Source organism: Myotis brandtii, unplaced genomic scaffold, assembly GCF_000412655.1.
Source record: "Myotis brandtii unplaced genomic scaffold, ASM41265v1 scaffold154, whole genome shotgun sequence".
NCBI classification, from domain to species: domain Eukaryota; kingdom Metazoa; phylum Chordata; class Mammalia; order Chiroptera; family Vespertilionidae; genus Myotis; species Myotis brandtii.
The window spans coordinates 3,150,970-3,157,725 of record NW_005355584.1 but is presented as its reverse complement, the minus strand read 5'-3'; positions in this window follow the sequence as shown (position 1 = coordinate 3,157,725).

The window sequence follows — 6,756 nt, the reverse complement described above, 5'->3', positions numbered from 1 at the left end:
ACTTTTGGGGAGTTTTGAAAAGTGAGCAGGGTTAGGACTGAAGTTAGAGCAGAAAGATTGAAGGGTTCTGAAAATTATATTGGAAAGTAGTTCTAAAGATAATCCATTTTTTCTTTCATAGAGGGTAGTTAATAGTACAATGCACTGAATATGCAGGGGTAAGATTTCTGTCCCTTATCCTAATCTATAAAAACCCTGGGTCCTAATGACCAGTAACCACTGAGGCTAGACCAACCAAAGTCAGTCCTGCAGTCAGCTGGGTTGCCATGGCAACCCAGGACTGCTTCCGCTGCAGGTGCAGTGCCCCAGCACTGACTGCTGAGGGGGCTGTGAATCAGGGCCAGAGAGAGGCCTGAAGAGAGAAGGAGGGACTGATCCATTGCCTCTGTGGCAGCTTTTGATCAGCACTTGCCTCTCTCTTTCTCTCCCAGTCTATCCAGCAGCCATGTCTCCATTTCTCTCTAGGCCTCCACCAGGGCTGCTGATCAGCCCTGCCTTTCTGATCAGGCCCCGTTCATAGACCCAGAGATGCTGACTGGCATAGGAACCAAACAATCAGAACCAAATGTGGGTGCTGTGAAAAACCAATGGCTGCCTAGGAGATGGAGCTTTTGACACTGACTGGCATAGAAACCGACCAATCAGAACCAAATTGGCCAGCAGAGGAGGGCATTTGGGGGCAAGATCAGGCTGGCAGGGGAGGGCTGTTGGGAGCAACCAGGCTGGCAGGGGAGGGCAATTAGGGGCAATCAGGCAGGCAGAGGCAGTTAGGGGCAACCAGGCCAGCAGGCAGGTGAGCAGTTAGGAGCCAGCGGTCCCAGATTGAGAGAGAGATATCTGACTGCCCTGTGAGATTGGGCCTAAACTGGCAGTCAGACATTCCCCAAGGGGTCCCCATTTGGAGAGGGTGAAGGCTGGGCTGAGGGAAAACCCCCTCTGTGCACGAATTTCATGCACCAGGCTTCTAGTAACCATATAAAACAGGGCCATTCTCTTTAAAAATACCCTATAAAAACATCCACATTTCTTCCAAAGAGATGTTGGTGCATGCACACACACACACACACACACACACACACACACACACAGTGAACACATGATTCATTTACTTGGCCATTCAAAAATTCTGATTGGATGCTGACTCTGGGCCAATGATGGTTAGAGCTACTCAGCTAAAACAAACTCGCTCTCTGCTTTCATGGAGTTTGCAATGTGGTGAGCACAATTGGATCATAGGAAGGATATAAGTCATGGTTTGTCTTTCTTGCCAAAACTACAAACCATAATGCTCTGTATACCAAATACCACTCCTCATGACCTCATCCTAGGCCCGTGGTCGGCAAACTGCGGCTTGCGAGCCACATGTGGCTCTTCCTAAGCCTTAGGAGTACCCTAATTAAGTTAATAACAATGTACCTACCTATATAGTTTAAGTTTAAAAAATTTGGCTCTCAAAAGAAATTTCAATCGTTGTACTGTTGATATTTGGCTCTGTTGACTAATGAGTTTGCCGACCACTATCCTAGGCCATGCTGCACAAAACTAGCCTTTCTGAAAAATATGTTTTCTTAATATATCTGTGTTAAAAATATTTAGCTTTTTTTCTTTTATGCCCAGACTAAAATTCCAACTTCGTTATTCTTGTATTTAAGATCTTTCAACATCTCATTGGCTCACCTGTCCTCTGACTACTCTTCTGTGTAAACTGCACCTATTGCACCTGCTTTATAGGGTTTAATACCATCAGAAATGGTTTTATTCATTTTAAGGGCAGATACTTGGTTTATTTTTATTTTTTTACTCCTCACTTTCCAGCAGCTAGGAGAGGATCATGCAGAAGGCACTATAACTATGCTAACAAATTCCTACTTTCCAAACTGTCTTCTCCAGGTGGCTCATTGTCGTTCTTGAAAAGACCTTACCCTTTGCTCCTGAACTTGCTTGAACACTGTAACTGCCTGGAAAAAAACCTTTGCAGCAATTCTCACCTCGCTCTTTTATTCAGCCTATCCAGTGTTTGCTGACTCTCAGCCTGAAATTATGTTACCTTTCATTAACATTTCACCATGAATATTATTCCTCCTCATGACAAATGTTTGTGTGTTTTTTCAATTGTTACTTAAATATACTCTTACTCTGTATGACTATGTTTGGTTTCCTAAGTAGGCTAGAATCCCTGAAAACAGGGATAAGATACCACTTTGTTTATTTATTTTCAAAATTGTATTTATACCCAAAGTCTATATTTTTAATAATTGCCTAGCAGGAGATGCAAAGTGTGGGTAATGGAATTCTTGACACAAGCTGATGCCAATCAAGGAAGGGCTTGTAACATGGCCAAGAGTAACTCCTCTGTAGAGAAGGGTTTTATAGTTACAGCTTTATGTTAAAGCTGGCAGAAGATTCACAATGAATAACCGTCAACCAAGTCTAGGATGTAAAATCACCACTGAGGAGGCAAAATACCCTATGTCTTTCAATACTGAAGTACTATGAGGCCATTAGGAGAGAGATGGAGATGCCACCAGACAGCACCTGGGTATATATGGTCTCAATCTAACTATGAGTCTTGGTGCTCTTTTAGCTAAAACCACTAAATAAACCTTTATTGCCACTTGTGAATGTGCAAATATGGATTTGCTTTTTAAGTGAATGCTCAAGTTATTTCATCACTGATCAACACAATAAAATTACTTTGAGGGATATGAATATAAACAGATGTTCATAAATTGAAAAACCTTAAAAGTAGTCATAATAGCTAGTATCTATTGATTTTTCTAAGTGTCACCCAGTATTGTAATTTTTAAATGTATAAATAGAATTAATTTTCATGAGTGTCATTATATTCCTGGATTTACAGAGTAAAAAACTAAAGTAAGTTTTCCATGGCTACATTTACTAAGTGGAAGAGCTGAGATTCAATTTTAGATATTCTTATTTATAAAGGTAGTGCACTTCTACTAGACATCTTCAATTTATATGTTACAGGTAGTTTCATAAATTATAACATCTATGAAAACAAAACACCCTGTACACTGATTTTGCACTATTTATAGTCAATATAAGAAGCGAGTTGAAAATCTTTTAATTTTGGTGATAGTTTTTATGCCTCCTTCTTTAAGTGTGGACTCTACTTAGTAACTGACTTTTATTAAGTAGAAATAGCAGAAATGATAGTATGCCTCTTCTGAGTTTAGGTTATAAACTAGAGGCCCGGTGCACGAAATTTATGCATGGGTAGGGTCCCTAGTAGCTGCTGGCTGCCAGCCAGGACCTCCCTTCCCCAACTGCTGGCTGCTAGCCGGGGCCTCCCTTCATTCCGCGCCACCCCCTGGTGGTCAGCGCACGTCATAGCAAGCTATCGGACTCCTGGTCAGTTGAACTCCCGAGGGAACACTTTGCATGTTAGGCTTTTATATATATACTAGAGGGCCGGGGCACAAAAATTTGTGCACTCAGGGGGGGGGGGTCCCTCAGCCCGGCCTATGCCCTCTTGCAGTCTGGGACCCCTCGGAGGATGTCCACCTGCTGGCTTAGGCCCGCTCCCTGGGGGATCGGGCCCAAGCTTGCAGTCAGACATCCCTCTGGCAGCCCAGCAGACCTCAGGGGATGTCCACTTGCCAGCAGGGAGCAGACCTAAACTGCAGTCGGACATCCTTAGTGTTGCTGTGGAGGCAGGAGAGGCTCCTGCCACCACTGCTGTGCTGGCAGCCGTCAGCCTGGCTTGTGGCTGAGCAGAGCTCCCCCTGTGGGAACGCACTGTCCACCAGGGGGCAGCTCCTGCATTGAGCAACTGCCTCCTGGTGGTCAGTGTGTGTCATAGTGACCAGCCATTCCCAGTCATTCTGCTGTTAGGGCCAATTTGCATATTATCCTTTTATTATATAGGATAGAGGCCTGGTGCATGGGTGGGGGTTGGCTGGTTTGCACTGAAGGGTGTCCTGGATCAGGGTGGGGGTCCCGCTGGGGTGCCTGGCCAGCCTGGGTGAGGGGCTGATGGCTGTTTTCAGACTGACCAAGCCCCCCGGCGACCAAAGCTCCAAGCCTTTTTTTTTTTTTTTAATTCGCTTCAGCTCTGTGGCCATGGCTACTAGAAGCAGGTATCTGGGGTTTATTTACCTTCTATAATTGAAACTTTGTTGCCTTGAGAGAAGGCAACAGCTGGCCGGAAAGCTTGGCTTCCTCCATCATTGGGGCAACCAAGCCTCCTGTTTGCTACAGCTCCATGGCTGCCGGCCGCCATCTTGGTTAGGTTAATTTGCATATAGTCGCTCTGATTGGCTGGTGGGTGTGGCTTGGGGCATAGCGAAGGTATGGTCAATTTGCATGTTTGTCTATTATTAGGTAAGATAGATAGACTGTGGCTTCCATTTTGTATGCCCTCACCCCCTCTTTCAGGATCCCAAATTGTGAGAAATAAATGTCTGATGTTTAAGCTTCACAGACTATGGTATTTTGTTTGGCAGCCTGAGCTAAGACACTCTAAGCATAATTATTAACATAGAATAAGTAGTTTAGGTGATGTTTGTAGTCATATTAACAGTATTAGGAGTAGAATTAGTAGTAATAGCAGTATCATTCTTATTTTTATATATCATTCCTCCATTAATAGAACAGATTCTGGAAGAAAAATATATGTCATATAAGTTTTATCCTCTATCTCTCAGTTTTATTCCCAGTTACATGACTCTACTGATATACACATTTCCACAACCTCATGCATCCACATGACTTGACCTCTCCGTCCTTTGAGTCTCTGCTTCTATATAATATTATCAAACAGGCTCAGGAAAGAAATATCTACAGCTGCCCTCAAATCTTCATACCCCCTATATTTCTTGGTTTGTTTTGTTTTTCTCTTCAGAACTGATTACTATTTGAAATATATTTTATGCATGTATATTTCATGTCATCTTCACTAATATGTAGGGAATTTTTTGGAGAATTCAGACTTTTTAACTTTTGTTCACTGCTGTTGCCTCAGGGGCTAGAGAATATGCATATCATCCTTTACCATTTTTTGAATTAATAGCATATCTGGAAGATCTTTAAAGTTCAGAACAATCTAGATCTACTTCATTCATTTTTTAATGGTTGTGCATTTTAAGGACATATGTTCATTTATTTACCTATTTTCATTTATAGGTCATTTGTTTTTATTTTTTATTTATTTACATTTTTTAATTTATTGGTTTGAGAGAGACAGAGAGAGAGCAATATTTTTGGTTCCACTTATTTATGCATTCATTGGTTGATTCTTGTATGTGCCCTGTCCTGGGATCAAACCCACAACCTTTGTTCATCAGATGATGCTCTAACCAACTGAGCTACCTGGCCAGAGCCAGTGATCATTTACTTTATTCCTAACTTTAATTGAATTTTAAAATGTATTTTAATTCATGTTTTTATATTTCATAGCTATTCCCACCTTTTAGCCTTCCCACTTTCAGTTCTTACTTTCCAAAAGCAAATATTTTAATTTCTTAAATTTTGCAATTAGTATTTATTTCCACTTTCCCAAAAATGTCTTATATTGATATTTTCATTTAATTTTTTATTTTCAACGTCATCATGAAAAGTTGTGCACACAAGCACATGGGCGCACGCACGCCCCCCAATCCCCCTCCCCCTCCACACACACACACACACCCACACACACACCATTATGTCTACTCTGCAGTTGGTTCTCTGGATTTCTGGATTTCTGGATGTGACCAAGCAGAATTCTAGTGCTTTTCTCTTACATCAACGTACTAATATATATTGGCCCTGGCCGGGTAGTTCGTTGGTTAGAGCATCATCCCAAGACCCCAAGATTGTGGGTTCAATCCCTGGTCAGGGCACATATAAGAATCAACCAATGAATGCATAAATAAGTGGAACAATAATTTGATGTTTCTCTCTTTCTCTTTCCTCTCTTTAAAATCAATTTAAAAACATACATTATACATCTAAATATAGAAATATTTGGAACTAAACATTTTTCTACCTTTCCCATTAGCTTTTTGATAAGAGGACAATGAGAAATAAATCCTTCCAAATCTATTGGTAGAGGGAATATTCAAAATCAACATTATAGCAGGTGTCTCCATTTATAGAACATAAGCTCTACAAATATTACCTATGACTTATAATGTGTTTTGGAACAGCCCTGAAAATGATTTAAAGAAACAAAAATCTCTCTCTCTCTCTATTGGTCACCCAGTAAGATTCCAAGAAGGCTTATTTCTAAAGACATGAGGTAAAGATGATGTGACAAGTCTACTTTACCTACACAGTCAATAAAATGAACATGTCTGTGAAATATAATGAAAAACCAAGGTGCCTCCTATTTTCACTGTGTATGTGCAGGCCTTGAGTTCATTAGTGTATGGACATGCACATTTTTCTTGTACTTGTGTCCTTGATGTAAATATTCATGGAAACTACAAGCACTATTGTCTTCATTTGTCAGCATTTCATCATTAAGAAGGCTCACATGCTACTTACTAGTAAGTAAAGGAGAAAGGACTTCCAAGGATAGCATCTGTCTCCTTGGCAAAGCCTGCCCTGACTGCGACCATTGGGTTTGGCACTTCTGACATGGACTGACTTGGTAAATTTTTTTTTTTAATTTAAAGAAATCATTCACTTCCAGCTCAGATTCCCATTCTGACAAACGTAATGGTATTTTGAAAGGTAAGCAGGCCTTCCTTGCCTCCTCTGCATCCCACTATAGTCAAACCCATTTTTTTTAATATATAGTAATTTGAACAA